This window comes from Epinephelus moara, chromosome 11 (genome assembly GCF_006386435.1).
Source record: "Epinephelus moara isolate mb chromosome 11, YSFRI_EMoa_1.0, whole genome shotgun sequence".
Lineage (NCBI taxonomy): Eukaryota > Metazoa > Chordata > Actinopteri > Perciformes > Serranidae > Epinephelus > Epinephelus moara.
The window spans coordinates 33,975,941-33,995,565 of NC_065516.1; positions in this window are offsets into that span (position 1 = coordinate 33,975,941).

The following is a 19,625-nucleotide window of genomic DNA, read 5'->3' on the forward strand; positions in this document are numbered from 1 at the left end:
TGCACACCGTTTGACCATTGTTAAACTTCAAATCTCTGAAAAAGCTCATAAAACCGAACAAAACTGACTTTCTGTAATGCATTTCAATGGACGTCCAGGCAGAGAATGTCCGAGTGTATGGGAATGGCTATACGCACTGTGATTGGCTCATCGCGTTTGAGGGCGGGACTTAGCCATAGGTCAATTGAGGCCTATAGTTGAATTTTGATTCAAGTCCAATTGACTTGAAATTTAAATTTTTTAACACTAAAGTACATTTTCTATAAACTTCTCCAACTCTCTTCAAATCTCACTCATGTTTCCACTGTGACATCTCGTGATATTTCAGAAGGAGACTTCCGCTTAACGAGGCAACAATAAACGGATCATGTGAAAGGTAAAGATCTGCTTCAGACACTTTTATAACAATCTGAGTCTGTCAGTGATGAAAATAACCACTTTTAATGGACATATAGTGAAGGTGTTCAGTTGCCTCGTGTGCTTCCATTTCAGCCTGTTGTGCAGCTGCCAGCCGCTGCCCGTCACTCAAAACTGGACCAAATTCAAAAACTGTTGTTCACATCATTCTCTTTGACCAATTTACTCAGGGAAATAGGGTCCAGGTTGAAAAATGCAGAAGTTATCCTTTGAGGTTGGCCTGACTAGATAATGAAGTATTTGAATTTTTGAAAAATACATTTTTGACATCTCGTCCTAAACCGTAGTTTGTGCCAAATTGTCTGTGGATCTTTATTGGACCAAGCTCATCAAATGTTATCAAACCCTTGTTGATATCTCACTGCATTTTGAAGATGAAATGCACTTTAAAGTGGGTGTGGCTCAGCACGTAAATAGATCTAATTCCATAACTGTTGAGCCAATCATCACAAAACTCGCAGGGAAATCAAATTTCAATCGAACTGACCATAAGAGGGTGCCAAAAATGCAACAACAAAAAAAATGGGCCTGGCATAACACAAATCAGACTGTAAATCATAAATGTTTGTCCAGTCATTGAAAAACCTGCAGAATATGTAAAATAATAATGTTGAACCATGTGTGTTAAATATTTGTGAAATCGCTCAACATGAGGCGCCTCCAGTTTGGCTTTTCATAAAATTTGGCCATAAATCAATGACAGTTTGTCCAAACATCACTAATCTCAGTGGATACTGAAGCATGTCAACAAAATGTTTCTGCAACTGACCAATAGAAAGTGACAGTATTGCTGAAGGAGAGTGTTCCCTGGTAGAAATTTGGACGTGAATGAATGAGCATCTCTCCAGTCATCATAGAACCTGTGAGTTATCTTTAACACAAGCATTTGCCACTTGTAGTTATATTTTCATTTTATTCTATTCACCCAGGTGAGTCCACTGAGTTCAACAGTCTTTTTTTCAAGTGTGACAGCAAACAAGAACAATAAAAAACAGAAGGTATACAGTACCATGTTGGAATACCTATGCACAGTGACAGGTACCAACCAATCCATCAACCCTTGTACGTATGGCAGCTTTAAAATCAGGCAGAGAGACCGTTTCTTTTAGTGTTTTTTGAAGGCTATTCCAAGAAAAGAGAGCAGAGCACATAAAAGCTTTCTTTCCCAGCTCAGTCTGTGCACTTGGAACATACAGCAAGACTGAATCTTGAGATCTCAGGCTTTAACTACAGTCAGATCTCTGTTCAATCAAGGTGCAACTGGATGAAGGGAGTTTACCCAGAGTGCCTTTATAAATGAACAAATACTAATGGCAGAGCCAATGAAAGGTCAAAGATGGCCCACCATCCCTGGAATAATGAGTGAGGACTTTACAACTTTAAAGAATCTCAGTGCACTATGATATGCAGTATGTACCATGTGCAAGCAATGAGCAGATGAATTCATGTACAACTGGTCCCCTTAATCTAGAAGCAGTAAAAACATAGCAGAGAAGAGTTTTCTTCTGGTCTCAAAGGACAAAGACAACATGTTTCTTAACTAAAAGCCTAATGTCAGCTTCAGCTTTTTAAGAAGTTTCTCAACCTCAGGTTTAAAAAAAGAGAGTCATCATGCCAAATACCGAGATGTTTGAAACAAGAGGCAACTTCTAACCTGTTCCCCTGAGCAGTAATAATATCAGGAGTGTTCACTGGCTTCTTCCTAGCATTTGAGAAATGCACTATGTTAGTTTTATCAGCATTTAAAGCCAACTTTACTTGCAGGAGCTGGATTGAGATAAAATTAAAGACAGTCTGCCTCTGTGACGGAGAAAGCGTCACAATAAATTACTGTATCATCTGCATAAAATGACACTTGGTACATCCATGTTTATACCTGACTTTTGTAGCTCAGAAACTAAATAGGACATAGCAAGACATTCAAAGAGCCTCAGAGCAGAGGAGCAGAATCACTTGATCAGTGCAGAGAAATGTGCTTCTGCTGTTAACGGCCAGGCAGCTGTAAAGGCTTACATTTGGGACAGGCCTTTCATTCTTTTCACACAAAACTGTTGCTCAGCAGAGATCAGGAAATACGATCAAATTGTTTATTTAAACCAGTGTCACTATTAGTCATATAAATATTAGACTTTAAATGACATATCAGTTATGTGTTATGTTATGACACTTGTGTCACGGCACCCTGCATACTGACACAACACCACTCTGTTCTGTTAAAACAATCATAGCTTGGATTAAGTTTTACGAAAAACACTGTTTCTTATGATCAGTGGATCCTTACAGACGAAAGGAATATGAAGAACTTAGGGTGTACTTGAGGTAAAGACACATATCTGACTTTATGACAGCTTCAGAGGAGGGGTTACCATTTGTTTTTTTGTCATGTAGGTAAATTTAGGAATAAGTATGGTGTATTCTGGTGCTCATGGTTTCATCCATCCATCCATTTTTCATCTGCTTTTCCGGGGCCAGTTGGCAGTGGCCAGTTGATGGTGCACCGCGACCGGCTCTGGGTCAGCTGGGAAAGGCTTGAGGCGGAGCAGGCTCACAGCTTATGTGTTTGCCACTTTCTTTTTCATTTTAACCCACACCATGATCTTTTCCTGACCCTAACCAAGTGGTTTTTGTGCCTAAACCTAACCAGACCTTAACCACAGGGCATCATGATGATTTCAGAACGGACTTTGGAACAATGGGTTTAATATGGTCGGAACAATGGGCTGTCGGACCAATGGGCAGTTCCCGAAGGAGCAGCGGCTCTACTCCGAGCTCGCTCTGGATGTCCGAGCTCCTCACCCTATCTAAGGCTGAGCCCAGCCACCCCACGGAGGAAACTCATTTCCACCGCTTGTATCGCAATCTCGGGTTCAGAAAATTTAAATTAACCAAGCTAACGATGTGTAGCATCTCTGTATTTACAAAAGTTTAAACATTTATATTTGTATGTGCAATCTAAACAGCTAACTAATGCAAGCTCAAGTGGGTACCCAACACCCTGGTTTTATACATCCAAAGAACTTCTTTAAAAATTAACTGCTTGGCAACCAGACCAGGCCTCTAATTGCAACAGGCGTAAATTTGTCAAAATGTGTGGCCACATCGGGCTAGTAGAAGGGACTGTGTGTTTAAGTTGGACTAGGCTTTTAATTGAAGTTTTACAGTATATTATTACTCTGTTGTTACATTTGGTGAACACGTTGTTCAGAACTTAAAGCTTCGGACTTTGGACTTGACTTGCCACTTGCTTGTCTTGACTTAGGACTTGATTGCAAAGACCTGAGATTAACTAGCGACCTGCAAAACAATGACTTGGTCCCAAACTGTCACTTGTCTCAGCAGGACTGCACTCCCAGTGCAAACACTACGAGACTATACAAACACAAAATGAGCACGTTATTTGTTTAAATGCGTTACTGCTCTGCTGAATATCACATTAAGATTCAGGGACAGCCCTTATGATAACTTCACAAGAAAAAAACCTCTTACTTAAAATTTGATGTCGGCTGCTTACATTTCCACCACCTCTCTCCTCCCTCCCCACGGCCTCCCCCCTGCCTCCCTCTTCCTTACACAGCAGTTTGTTTGTTGTCTCCCTTCTTTTCATTCCATGTGAAAATGGCACTACAGGAAGGACATGGGAAAACTAATGAGACTATCAATTGCTGTTTTTTTTTTTCCTGCCGCAATGCAGAGAAATGGTGTGATTATGGGGGGGTGGAGGGGGATCAAGGAGTTGGGAAGGCAGTGAGGGGGGGTTAGCGTGTCCAGCAGGGACCTGGATGGCGCTGGTAATGATGATGTAATTATATTTGGCATGAGAAGGTGGCCGAGGGGCTACCGTTAATGTAGCGTTAGGGGAACCTCATTAGGCTTTCACATGGCCTGACAGTTTCATTAAAGCCCAGCCGTCCCCGTCTGCCAGCACAAGTCCAAAGTATTTATAAAATAAATCTTTAAGCCTCCGCCCCCATCCCTATCCTCCCCCTTTTCCTGACTGCTTCCTCTTTTTCAGTTTGTCTATATGCATATAAGGCGGAACATCGGTTCTGGCTAATCGATGGAGAAGGCAAAACAGCTCTCTGTCTGTCTCCGCCTATCTCCCTCATTAGTGTTTAGGTCTCTTTTAATTTCAGCTCCTTATCTATCAGTGTAATGGTTTGGCTGTTATTGATTGCCTCTTTATGTATTGCCCGCTGTGGGCTCACAGAAATGCGCTGGTCAAACTTTCAGGAGTGCTGTGCAGCGCCTCGTTTGTTCATTTTAAACAAGTATCACTGATGTATCAGAAATGTCTCTCCATGCCGCTGAGGACAAGAGGCAGAGCCAAGTTCTGCAGAGGATGTAAGCCAGGTGATCAAGTATTTAACACACACTGCCCTACAGAGGAGCTGAGGAAGAAGAGTCACATCTTGGAGCAATTCGAGAGGAGGCAATCAGCTCCAGTACAGCTTTCCTCTCTCTCTCTTTCCTTTCTCACACTCTCTCTATGGACACACTCACATCTGACTCGCTTTGAGCACTGGAATCGATCACCAACTACCCCCCCTACACACACACACACCTGCCTCAGTATCTCACCCTCCCCTCTCAGTTTGGCTCGTTGGAGGGATGTGAGGAGAGAATACACCAGTCATCTGTGGCAGAAGTTCTGACAGACTGCAACCATATGGATGCTGATTTTTTTTCCTGTAAAATGACTTTACACTCTGCTAGTGATGGGGTCAAAGGGCACTTCACACCAACTATAGCACCACAGTAAAGCAATGCAAAAGGCTGCGTAGGTGTAAGCATGTTGCTGCAGGGTAAAAGGTAAAGAAGACTTATCAAACACTAAGACACTCCACTGCCAATGACTCCCTGGAGGCTGGATTGTATAACTTTGGAAAATTAATTAGAGAAGAAATCATTTTCTTCACCATTTTGAAATTGGTGAGAAGCTTTGGAGGATCTATTTTTGTGCGTCCGGAAGTTAAAGTCCAATTCATTTTTCTCACCGACGTGACTCATAGTTGGAGCACTTCTGCAGCTTGAATCTCTCCTGGTTTAATCATTCGTACAAAAGATGAACAACTGTGGGTATTTTTTTTTTTCATTTGCTTTTTTTTTGTTTTTTTTGTTGGTTTTTGATAAAGCAAGAGGCTACAAGTCTGCAGACAGACAATTTTGTGGGTAGAAGGTACATTTCAGATTATTTAAAGGGGGCTCTATGATATACTCATCCATAGTCAGTGTATAAGCTTTAGTACAATTTGGAGAAGGGGTAGAGTGCTGAAACAGAAGCTCAGCTATGTGCTGGTGTAGACAAAGGCAGCAGCAAAACATATTTTAGACACCTAAAGACTCGACAAATGCAAAAAGACTTGCAACTCAACTTGGATTTCAACACCAATGACTTGTGACTTCATTTAGACTTGAGCCTTTTGTCTTGAAAATATTTGAGACCTTCCCCTAAGACTAAAGATTAACATTTATGTTTGTGTAGGTTGGCATATTCGTATAGGACATCAAAGTATTTCGAATGCTGCATTCTAGAAATGTAATTTAGATGCTCTCCACTTCGTCATTGTTGTAGCCTTAAAACAAGCATGCCGGACACAGGCATTGTAATCCAGCGCGGAACAGTAGTGGGGTTTTTAGACTTTATAGAACTAATAAATCCAACAATGGATGTCTTCTGTGATTATTTATCCATGTTTTCATGTTGACAGGAGATGTGGCCGTCTGTAGCCGTTAGCAGAAGCCAACTCTGTGCTAAATGTCTACCATGATGCACTGGGTTGAGTCTGTCGAGGAATGATAGGCTGTGTTGCATTTGTGCGTAACAGCACTGATCCCAGAGGCCATGCACAATGGATATAACATGATAGTGACCCCATGCTAATAGGAGTTGAATTGTGCTGTTTGGGCAGCAACTGAAATAATGAGTAGGATATCATCAGTTAAACAATGTATGTACTTTGTGCACTTGGATCAGAGTTTATAGAGTTTAGCCAATATCATATGAAGTTGTCCGGTAGATAAAAATATCAACAGCCAAAATATCTGCTGGGAAATTTGCCAGATAATTCATTTATGAATAAATACATTAAAGGAGCAATAAGTGGAAATTCATCATTTCTAGATGGAATTAAAAAATTGCTATGTGAAGAACTAGAGATGTAATTTCATCTGGAGTATAGCATGACCTCACACACCCTCTCTCTGTGTTGAACGCCAGCCCATTGTTTACAAGCCGGTCCGGCTGCGCGTTCATGTACGTTCATGTGAATCGCCGCCTCCTCCCTCCTCTCGGAGCCCTTGGCCCTCTCTCTCTATAAAAGGCTACAGCCAGTGAGCAATGGCAGCGTATATTTTCGAAGTGAAATGGCGGAGAATGGAAAGAAACGTTCACCTGAAGACGACCAGGATCCGACATTACCTCTTAAGAAACAACGGTCATTGGCGAAGAAACATTGGCCTTGCATTTCCAAGGTGGAGAGCACTGTGGGAGCTAAAGGGGCTACAATTTGACTCGGAGCTAGCTCTTCTTCTCCTGGACAGGTAACAGTTAAGTAACAACATAAAGTCAAATGTCTGTTTTAATTAGTGTTACAGTAACGTTAGGCACCTGTCGCTATGTCGATTCAATTAAATTTAATGTTACAATCGTAGCATGGGTTAATGTCCGGAGCTTGAGTTATTAGCGGCTCGGTCCCAGCAATGGGTCAGGTGTTACGGTTGTGTTAGGTGAGTAGCCCGGCAGCCCAGTTAACATTTGCAATTAGCATTGTAAAATGTAGCCAGGCTAAAACATCGCTCTCACTCACGGAGAAGAGTAGGAACGTTAGCGTTAGCTCCCAGTGTTAGCACTAGCCGGGATCTGGCGATGGCTCGAGCCGAGTCGGCTGCCACCGGCTACTGGAGTAGCTTACAGCTATGGAGCGCTTCTACCAGCTCTTCTAGTCACTGAGCCTCGCCTCCATCTCAGCAAATATATTACATTTATTACAGGTACCATCATCATTGAAGTAGGCAGGGGAATAGCTAAACACAGCAGAGACCGAGAGTGAGTGAAAGACATCGCTAACTGCTAAACTAAGCCAAACTAAGTTGGCTGTTTAGGTTTTATTTCCTCGCCCAACCGGTGCACCGAGCCCTGGTTTGTTATTCAGGTTAAAGGTTTTGGTCTACAGGCAGTGCAAACAAACCTAGCGGTGAAACGATTTCGCTTTTTGCCCCTTTAACAGCCTAATATTGTGTGACCTATACATATGTTGCAAAGACAATTTAAATATAAGCGTACATTATGCCGACCAGCTAATTATCCGTCCACACGTTGTAATGTATTTAATAGCCTCACAGACCTCCACCTGCTACAGTGCTGCCTCTGTTGAAAGATACATTATTACGACCTCGTCCACCGGTGTCATGCTTATAGCTGTCTGGAATTTTTGACTCTGCCCTCTTGTGCCATCTTTATCTATACCATAATAAAGGACGCGTGGCAGTATGATGGCAGTGACGATTATAACATATGAAATAAAGGTGTCTATTTTCGTTCATAAAGGGAGTATAAATGAGCCTTAAGTGCAACTGTGACATCCACTGCATTACGCCACAGATCAGCTGCTTGGGTCAGACTTTCAGCAGACTATGGAGGACACAACAAATACAAGAACACAAGAATATTCAAAATGCTGTTCACTGTGGAGACAAGAGGAAACCTTTATGGACCAGAGCGAAAAGAAAAACTTGTGCAGAGGGAGACTGAACTGGTCAAAAGAGAGGAATACAGAAGTTCCACAGTTGAGAGCATGTAGTGCCAAAGGGAAGTCTGATGGCGGTGAGAATATTCTTAATATAGCTTCCTCTTAAACTGATATTGATTTTTTTAGGTAGGCCTTTTTCAAGTGGTTGAAATGCATTTTGCTGCTGCCCCCGTCCATAGCACTACATCACTTAGCTTCCATGGTGGTAGTCCTGCCTGCTTTTCCAAACTGGGAGTGTGTCGACTTATATCTACCTTAGGTAACACACTCACCATAGGTAACTACCTCATACAACCCTATTCAAAAAATCTGAGTTACCCCTTAAGTAAAGCTCCCAAGTTGCATTTCAGCAGGAAACATTGAATCAATGACTAAGAGCCGTATGCCAATCCAAAGTGACGGACAAAACCAGATTTCTTAGAAACAAAGTCAAAATAATTAAACTAGTGATCTTGACGTAAACCAATATAATGGTTACATTACCCAGGAGAGTCCTGTGTCTCTATATCATATGCATCAACCATTATTTTACCCAGAGTTCTCTGCAGCTAGAGCCCCCATAACACCAACTCCTGTGTCTGATTAAAATGAACAAGAAAGGCTTGTTTTTTACTGTATCAAAGCTCTGTTGGTGTTTAAGGGCCCTATGGATAGCAGTGTTGGGTGTCCACAGAGTCTTGTATATCAGTCCAGCACTTTGGTTCGGAGCTTGAACTAACGGCTAGACTGAACTGTTTGTGTTCAAGGATGGTCTTTAGTGTCAGATGTCAGCGTCCTCCTTGATCTTTCCCCAGTCGTCCACTGACTCCTGGTGGATGACCTTGGACCTCTTCCCAGACGACGATGGTGTGAGTTGTTTTGGTGTGATTTTCACAGAGAGCTGATGTTGTCTGTTTCCTGTGTTCACTGTGACTCTCACTGTGCGTTCCAATACCCATACTACCACACTATATAGTATGCCAGAAAAAGGTTTAGTATGTCCCAATACTTAGTATGTCTATTGCAATGTGCCAAAAATACCAGGATGTTCTACTACATACGGTCAGATTTTGCAGTATGTAAGCCAGCATGCTTTTCTGGCTATTCTGACCCACAATCCTCTGCTCAGCAGACGATACATCACATTGACTGAGCCGCAAACAGATGACACTGTTAAAAGTTGCAATGTAGGATGTAGCGCATTCAAGTAACTGATGACCAGTGCAATAGTAATAATAGGAATATTAATCAGAAATATTACAAACAACAACAGAGTCTGTGTTGTTGGAAGCTCTGGAAAAAGCACGTGAGTTCACCTTGAGTTAATAACATGTCGTCAAACTACTCTTCAAGGTCAAAAATTAACTTTCGTGTTTAAAAAATATTTACCCACTAACTGTTTCGCTGTATCTCCACCATCATATCAAAAGTCAACTTGTACAATGGAAACTTAAAAAGCTTAATAAAGTGCACCCATGCTCCCCAGAGGATAAACGCTTTCTCCAGTGTGGACTGATTTTATGCCTCAGTGCCTGCAATAGCCATGGTCTTAGGCAAAATGTTTTCAGGTTGTCCGTCTGTAACTCAAGAACGCCGTGAGGGGATTTCTTTACTTTGAAACAAACATCCACCTTAACTCAGCGATGAACTGCTCAGATTTTGGTAGTCATAGGTCAACGGTCAAAGTCACTCTGACCTCGCCTGTCTCATTCTTGTGAACGCGATATCTCAAGAACATCTTGAGGAAATTGCTCCAGATTTGGCACAAATGTCTACTTAGACTCAATGATGAACTAGTTAGATTTTGGTGATCAAAGGTCAAAGTCACTGTGACCTCACTCGTCTTATTTTCGTAAACACAGTATATCTCAAAAACACCTCAAGGGCTGTGGGTCCTCTCCAGTCTGCATGTCAAAGTATCCTTGAGCACGATACTGAACGCCAGATTGCTCCAGATGATTCTTCCATCGGTATGTGAGATGACTAGAAAGGCGCTATACAAATGCAGGTCCATTTACCAAATGCAGGTCCATTAAAAATTTGGCTTTTCTTGGTCTCAACGGTAAACTGGTTTGATTTTGGTGGTCAAAGGTCAAAGTCACTGTGACCTTGCATCCATCTCATTCTCATGAACACACTATCTCAAAAAGGTCTTAAGGGAATTTCCTTAAATTTGGCACAAACATCCATCTGGACTCAAGGATGAATTGATTAGAATTTCATAGCCAAAGGTGAAAGGTCACAGATGACCTCATGAATGCAATATCTCAAGAAAGCCTTGATGTCATTCTCAGTCATTCTAGTTCACCAAACACAACCTTCATCATGTTACCGAGTGCTATGGAATTTGCTGAGCATATTCACATTCCCACTGTGACCCCATCACCTTCCCTCTACACTACATTAATTCTTTGTAACATTAGCTTTTTTTTCCCTTCAGCATACTTTCTGCACCAGACACACAAACTGAATCAGCAGACTTCAGTGTATTTACCAAGCAATGTTGCAATTGTTGAAATAATTTTGTTAATGAAAAAAAAAAAACCTACAGGGTACTAACAGTAAGTAAACTTTCACTTTTGATGGGGACCTTCTTAATTAAGGCGCACATGCTCCCATCAAATCTAATAAACTGTGATAATCTACAACAAATATCAAAGCAAATTTAACACGATTTTTATGCAGGAGGGAATAGAACTGGTTTAATGGGCCACTTAAGAATTAATACACTGTAAATGAGCCAAAATGAAGCTGTAGAAGAGACACTATAACTGTCATTTGTTTTCTGGTGGATTTCAACAAGGATATTTTGAACTGAAAACTAAAAATTAAACTGGGAGAATATTGTAAAGATAAGGTGCAGGATATCAGCTGGTTTTATAGCTCTTGCATGGACAACCCACCACAGCGCACCTTGGACCAGCCAGTGAAAACAGGCTGTGAACACAACACTGACATATCCATATCCATCCATCTGTCCCATTTCTGTGAACCCAATATCTCAAGAACACCTCAGAGAATTTCTCCAAATTTGGCACAAACACCCACTTTACAAAATGATGAACTGATTAGATTTTGGTGGTCAAAGGTCATGGTCACTGTGAACTCATCTGTCTCATTCTCAGAAATGCAATATCTCAAGAACATCTTGAGGGAATCCTTTTAAATTTGGCACAAACATCCGCTTGGACTCAAGGATGTAGATTTTTGTGGTCAATGGTCAAGATCACTGTGACCTTGCGTCTGTTTCATGCTTGTGAATGCGGTATCTCAGGAGGGCCTCAACGGAATTTCCTCAAATTTGGCACAAACATCCACTTAAAACCAAGGAAGAACTGATTAGAATTTTGTGGGCTAAGGTCAAAGGTCAAGGTCCCTGTGGCCACACAAAACATGTTTTTACCATAAGTCAAGAATTCATATACAAATTATGACAAACTTTTATGCAAATGTCGAACAGGATTAAATGATAAAGTGATGACATTTTATACATCTTATACTTCACAGGCATACAACCTTGAGGTGCTAATTCCAGTTTAGGAAAAAACCCTGTTTCTCCTTCAGTACCAGGAAGTGAGTTGGTGCTCCGACTTTCTTGCCTCTTCTGGACTAAGGGGATATTTTGTTTATCGCAGTGCTCTGAGATTCATAACTGGTTGTAAACCCCCCTCACACACCGTATTCTTTAGTCAACTAGTCATCTCTGTCCATGTGCAGAGCTTTGCACTCATATGTTTTCAATTATAAAGCCATCCTTGGACTGCTGCCTGCTTATTTATCCACTTATGTCATGTATATATTACTGTCATAGTCAATGCTCCCAGAGCTTCATCATTCTCTCCATCCCCTCAGTCCAAACGGAATTTGGCAGAATTTGGTAAAAAGGCCTTCTCCTACTCAGCCCCCGCAACCTGGAACACACTACAGCAGCAACTGAATCTGTCCAGCAAGATTCCCTTAAGGGGTTTTAAACTTCCTTAGAGAAACCTGGAGAGATTGTCTGTGGGGGTTTGTTCTTCTATATCGTTTCCAAACAACCACCTTGCCACTTTTTTACGCATTATGTTATTTTGACTTTGTATAAATGTCACGTTTGTCTGTCTGGTTCTGTCTTGACCAGGTCTCTCTGAAGAATGAGACCCTGTATGTCAATGAGATTATATGTCTAAGAACATTTAAAAGAAACACTGTCATTCATTTGGAGTCATGTTTCTGGTTACCTCGTGATTGTATTCACTCTCTTTTAGCACTGTTTTTGGTGTCTTTCAAATCCTGGTGGAAATATCTGTCTCTCTAGCTGGTAAGTGCTCAGATGTGTTCACCAGCTAGTCTCTAGTGTCTGTTTGGTGCTGAGCAGGTAGTGCTAACTGTGTCTGTCTGCTGAGACTGAACTGAAACAGTGACAGCTAAACAATGAGCTGAAACTCACCAGTAAAGTCAAAGACAGCTGCAAATTCAGGTGATAACTATTTGTGGGTTCTTCACTAGAAAGTGGCAAAGTTCATCCACACATCCTCACAGAATACATGGTGACTTCTCACAAAGCAAAGTGATGAACTACTGCTGTTCACAAGCTACAATCCAATCACCAGAGAAAAATGTGGCCTTGTAGGTTTCTTACATTTGTACAGTTTTATGTAGCAGATACACTGAAATGTAGTGATTCAACAGTGCTGTGGTTAGGGTCTGGTTAGGTTAGGCACAAAAACCTCTTGGTTATAGTCTGGAAATGATCATGTTTTGGTTTAAAATACCCAGTTTTGGGGGCACAATCTTGGTAGAAACACAGCAATGGGTTGCTACGAAAACACCCACATTTGGTGCCTGAAAAGCCACTTGAAACACAAACATGACTCATTAAAAGACAAGTGTTTTTGTTCTTTGTTGGCACTCAAACAGGGACACACAGTCAGCAGAGGCAAACCAGGCAAATGTTTGGGGCCTCACAAGAAAATTGGAGAAAGGGGCCTCCGATGGCTGCTGATATTAGCTCATTTCGCACTGACAACGACAAACCCCCTTAAACTTTCCATAAAGGCACTATACAGTGCACCGCTACTGACCAATCAGACTGCAGTGTTCACAGCTCCATCTTTTTGTACCAGATCTGTGTGCTAGGTACCCCAACAGAGGGGGACAGATCCATTGGTACCATCCACAACTTTTCGCAGTGGAGACTGAACTAAATCAAACCACAACACACTGCTTGGTGGAAACGGGGCTCAGGATTGCCACTGATCTTGAATACTGATCTGCAGCTTGACTGGTGCCCCACCTAGGTGACATGCCATCGCCCATCCCCTCCACCTCTTGATGACAAAGTCAGCTCTTATACTTTGGAAACGTTGATATGGTACGCATGAAATGTGCAACTGTATTCATGTATTCACGGTTTGCAGAAAAGCACAATGCCAACATTTCTTTTTCTAGCGACTGGACTGTGATCTGACAACTAACACGGTGGGAACATGCCAGTGCTAGTCACAGTAGCTCTCAGCTCTAACCAGTTAGTTTCTTGAGTCTTGAGTCTCGTCTTGGGTTGACAAGCTGGTCAGCTCAGACAGAGAGTTCACAATTATTCAAAATACTCCTGCACCATGGCAACAACCATGGCAACAATTTCTCTTTTGTGGAGCAGTTTGAAATGAACAGAAATGAACTGATTCAAATGTTTGTTCTGAATGTCTGTGTGACCAGTCCTTGTATCTCTTCGTATGTTCTGTCTGGCTTTTTGAAGGCCAATTCCTCTGAGACTGAAGTGCTATACTCTACCAGAACTGCTCCTGCTTTGTATCCTCTTCATCCTCAACCTATCTGCTTCCTTTGATACTGTCAACCAGCAGATGCTCCTCATCATCCATTCTGACCTGGGGATCTCACAGGGATTACCTCCCACCTGTCGCACCGCACTTATCTGATTTAATTGAGGGGAGCTCTCCACGCTGCATCGTCTCCTCCAGGTTCCCTTAGGGCCGCGTCTGGATCCACCCCCCTCTTCCTCTAATCCACGCTGCTCGGCCCTGTGCTGAACCCGCTCAGATCCTTTACAAAACCATCTTTAATCAGTGTTGACGAGAGAATGGCTGCTCCTGCCCAGACAGCTAAGAATCTTGGTAATACTCGAGAAAACAGACTGTCGTTGAGGCTGACTTTTGTGACCTGCTCCTTTGCTCTGCACACATTCATGTTATCAGGCCCAACCTCAGCAGTGACTCAGAGCAGCTCCTTGTTCAAGTTTCAGCCCTGGTTTGAGTATTGCAACCACATATTTTTCATTTTTTTGTACTTTCATTCTAAAAAAACAACATCTTGGCTCTTTTAGAAAGCCCTTTCTTTTTTCACAGTGCGAGGTAGCAGCCTGTCTTTAACAAGGTGTGAAAATACATGTTTTATATTTTCTTTAGTTCTAATTGGTAGGTGCACTGCAACATAACATTTAACAAAGCTGACATGTCAAGGTAACTTGGGAGAAAAACAGGTCCTTCATCTCTGTTCATTTCAAACAAAGTCTTTATCACCATGACAGCCACAGCAGCGTGTCCTCATTTCAACTCAGCTAGCAGGATGCTTTTGTTCTGCTTTCTATCATTAATCACTCTGTAATTTGGTGTGTTGTTGAGTACTTGTTTTTGCAACGTTACGATACCTAACAGCACATTTAAAACAAGTTTAATTTGATTTATTAGGTTCACTGCTTTCATTAATAATAACAATACATCTTAAAATTATTTTGGCAACGTTTTAATGTTGTGCATCTGCTATGTTTCTCTGCAAAACATGGTTTGCTCGCTTTTCTTTGATTTATGAGCATGTTTATTGTTTGTATGTGGTATTAGTATATGTCATGTAATCCCATATGAACCATTCCATGAAATGACGTGAATAAAACATGGGTGGCAGTGGTTAGCATTGTCACCTCACCGGCGTTGGGGGAGCCCTTCTGTGTGGAGTTTGCATGTTCTCCCTGTGTCAGCGTGGGTTTCATCCAGGTGCTCCAGCTTCCTCCCAGAGTCCAAAGACATGCAGGTTAATTGGTGACTCTAAACTGTCCGTAGGTGTGAATGTGAGTGTGAATGGTTGTCTGTCCCTGAGGCCCTTTTTAAACAGGAATTGTGCAAATTTGCAGGAAAGCCTAATCAGTCTTTTTTCAGCATTGGCAGTATAAAAACAAAATCGGGGAGTGCAGCAAAATGCCGCCTACCTACTTTTGTTTATACAGAATGTGCCTTTTTCGGGGCAATGGGGGGCGTGAGCAAGTAACAAAACGTGTAGCTCAGCGTGTGACGTAAACAGTGACGTGGGAGGGAAGCCGCGGCTAGTCAGGCGGCGATTCTCTCATAAGTCGGCCCGTTCTTCACCGTCCCCGTCATCTGACGGTTAATGGCCTCTTCGTTTGCGAGGACAAGGAGGGCGCGCAATTCCTTGTCTCCCCAGTTGCTCATCTTTACAGTGTCTGTCAGGTTTGTCTTGCTACTAGCTGCTCGCTAATTCCTGCTATCAGCTGTTTCCTGTTTATCCACCGCCAGTGGGTCGCACGTGCGGCGTCATCAACAGCTCCTCCCACAAGTCATCAACAGCTCCTCCCGTTGCGGAAGGCCGCCTAGGTCTGTTTAAACTAAAAGGGTTCCACCAATATGTCTACCCTACGAGCCGGAAAATTTTCCGTCTCGGATCAACTCACCATTCTGCCTCTGTGTGTATAAACGCTCGCAGCTTGCCGGCAAAACGGCCCAACATTCGCGGAAAATCTGGCAGTGTAAAAGGGGCTAATGTGTCACTCCTGTGATAGTCTGGTGACCTGTCCAGGGTCTACCCTGCCTCCAGGCCAGTGTCAGCTGGGATAGGCTCTAGGCCCCTCGCGACCCCCAACTGGATAAGCAGTTACGGAACTGTAAAAAAAAAATAAAATAAAAGGAAAAAGACTTGAATTATCCTTTGTTTAACCAAAACGTTGCTGAATCCTGGATTATCAGAAAGCACTCAACCAAGTGACTCTTCTCCAAATGCTGATCTGACAGAGTAGAGGACTCTGGCAAGAGAAAAGAAGGAGATGTGGACTTTATTGTGAATAAGGACTGGTGTGACAGTGGGAAGGTGAGGTGTTGTCCTGTTCCTGCTCACTCTGCACCTTAATTGGACTAAACTGAATCACTGTGATATACCGTTCAGAAGCAACTGCAGAGTGGAGTCACTGCCATTGTTTTAGGAGTAACAACCATGCGGCCATCTTGTTGAGGTGAAGATATGTAAATAAATATGAAGCATGCCCCCAGTGATGTGAAAGATGGAGCCAATCAGAGCTCCGAGCACTTTCCAGGACTCAATACATGACGATCAATGAACTCTGTGGTGGGAGGCCAGTTTTCGCTCCCTGCACAGTTGTATAGCCAAACCTTGTTCTTTTCTCCTAAACCCCACCACCTTGTTTTGTTGCCTAAACCCAACTATGTGCGCGTCAGCAAATCATTAACCACATGTGCTTGTCGTTAAAGGAAAAAAAGTCCATTTGCGGTGTTGTACCGACATAGTACATTTATTTTGAAAGCGACTTTATGTAAACGTTAAATTTCCTGTGAAAACGTAAGTGTTTTGGCCTGTGCCACAAGTTATGCAAAAGGAGATACAAATTACGGGATACGGGTTGGGAGTGAGTTACTGCCTCAAGCAAGGGAGCTCAAGTATCTCAGGGTCTTGTTCATGGGTGAGGGTAGAAGATAGTATGAGATGGATTGGCTGTTTGGCGCGGTGTCTGCAGTGATGCAGGTGCTGTGCCGAACCGTCATGGTGAAGACAGAGCTGAGCCAGAAGGCAAAGTTTTTGATTTACAGGTCCATCTACGTCCCAATCCTCAACTATGGTCCTGAGCTCTGGGTAGTGACAGAATGAAGTCGCGGATACAAGCGGCTGAAATGAGTTTCCTCAGAAGGGTGTTTGGGCTCAGCCTTAGAGAGAGGGGGAGGAGCTCGGACATCTGGAGGGAGCTCGGAGTAGAGCCGCTGCTCCTTTGCATCGAAAGGCGTCAGTTGGGAGGTTCGGGCATCTGATCAGGATCCTTCTGGGTGCTTCCTGTTGGAGGTGTTCTGGGCACGTCCTGCTGGTAGGAGGCCCCGGGGCAGACCCAGAACACGCTGGAGGGATTATATATCTCGTCTGGCCTGGAATGCCTCAGGGTCCCCCAGGAGGAGCTGGAAATTGTTGCTGGGGAGAGGGACGTCTGGAATTCTTTGCTCAATCTGCTAACCCCACAACCAGGCTACAGATAAGGGGTTGAAATTTGATGGATGGATGGATGGATGGATGGATGGATGGAGATAAAAATTTGTTTTTAAATAAATCCAGTGATTAAAAACCCAAACTGTCACACATTGTGAGGGAGACTATTCAATGTCCATGTTTGGATGTAAATAAAAACAAGACAACATCTTTTATCTCGGCCCTTTGACACTGACAGCATGCAAATCTGATTTAGTCAGGAGCTGAAATGCGAAGTGACATTGTTAGAAATAAGTCAGATGAGGCAACAAACATAAGCAGTCAGACAATCAGACTGAATGGAGACAAACCAACAGAGTACACAAACTTATGTGGAGGAGAAAACAATGAAAGTATTACTCACACTGTGGGCTGCAAACATCCGTCCCAGTGTACGGACTGACACGGTGATTCAACTTTGACCTACTGTACTTGCTGTAGTTGTGTTTTCCTGTGTAATGAGGCATTATTATTATCAAAATGCTGGTGTTTTTCAGACTAGTGCAAACTTTTAAAATACATTTAGGTGTTGTTCCCATCTAAATTCTTCAGGTTTTAATAGAAAGGTTTGTTCATATATCATTTATAGCCTTATAGAACATTTAATTCCCTAAAACATGGTGAAAATTGAGTTTATTTTATGGCTGTTGACAGTGTTGTCTCATTTATGGAGTGACAGAAAGAAATATAACAAATCCCCTCCCCTACTAAAAAAGTTTGACTCTAATAAGTCAACAAAATGAAAAAGGAATTTTGAACTTGGCTTTATTCAATGTTCACATCTCTCTTCTGGAAATTTATTTAAATTAATGCATAATTCATTTGATAATGCTTCATATACATATATTAACATAAAGGCTCAGAATAATTTGAATACAAAAAAATAATTGTCTTAATGTAAGTAATCAACTGGGGAAGGTTTATGGTGATACCTATTAGTTTTAAGTTTTACCCCTCATCGGGATTGTGTCCCCTTCCAAGTCTGTGTTCTGTGCCAAACAAAAATGACAGTGAAATACATCAAATTATTAAGTCTGATAAACGCCAACAGGCAACAGTGTTTATGAACTGCAGCTCAGAAAATGTAACCATATCGTGTGTGAACATGCTTTCACATGCACCTGCACAAAATGAAATTCCAGCAGCAGCCTCAGTGGGGACCAGTGCAGACAATATATGGTTGTGTTGGCACAGGTGCACATAACTTTAAAACAAGACAATGCTTATTAAGTCTCTCAGTCAAGGTTCAGTAACGACAGATAGAAAGCAATGGATTGATACTGACTATTAATTGCATATTAAATTCTAACTGTTGGTAAGATGGGAATACTGGGCAATATGGATGCATATCTCTTGCTAAATAATTGCCTTCAAGTATTCAGCCAAGCCATAGTATATAATATTATGTAATATACTGTGACCTAATCCTATAAAAAAAACTCTAAGGGAGTCTGTTTGAATGAGCCCGATACAGCTCATTAAATTAATAACAGTATTGCTATCTATAATTTACAGGTGCTATGTTTAAGTTTGTCAGAGGCAGAGGGACCTATAGTTAATCTCAGAGCTCCACAGGTTTTATTTGACTATTTTGAGACATATAGCAGCAGCTGTAGCCTATAGGCTTATGTTAATATTGTATAGCTAAAGGTAATTGTATATCATGAGGACTGGACTAATTACCAGGCAGCAGAGCCACAGCTCAGTTCTATGGACAATCTATGGACTTCGATCCATCTATCTGTTTTCTTGTGCTTTTCCGGGGCCGGATCGCGGGGGCAGCAGGCTGAGCAAGGTACTCCAGACGTCCCTCTCCCCAGCAACACTTTCCAGCTCTTCCTGTCGGACCCCGATGCATTCCCAGGCCAGATGAGACATATAAACCCTCCAGCATGTAGTAGGTCTGCCCTGGGGCCTCCTACCAGTTGGACGTGCCTGGAACACCTCTACTGGGAGGCATCCAGGAGACATCCTGATCAGACTCCTGAACCACCTCAACTGGCCCCTTTCAATGCAGTGCCCTCTGGATGTCTGAGCTCCAAACCCCGTCTCATTCCAAAGCTGGCGAATACCGATGCTTGGTCAGTGGCATCAGATACCAACAAAAAAAAGCTGTCCTTTCACATCAGCATGATACACGGCCAGTTGCTCTTATTATTTATCAGCCTCCTTTAACCCAGGAGGCTGATGTTGGCTTCCTGTAAGATTCTAAACCCAACCATGTGTGTT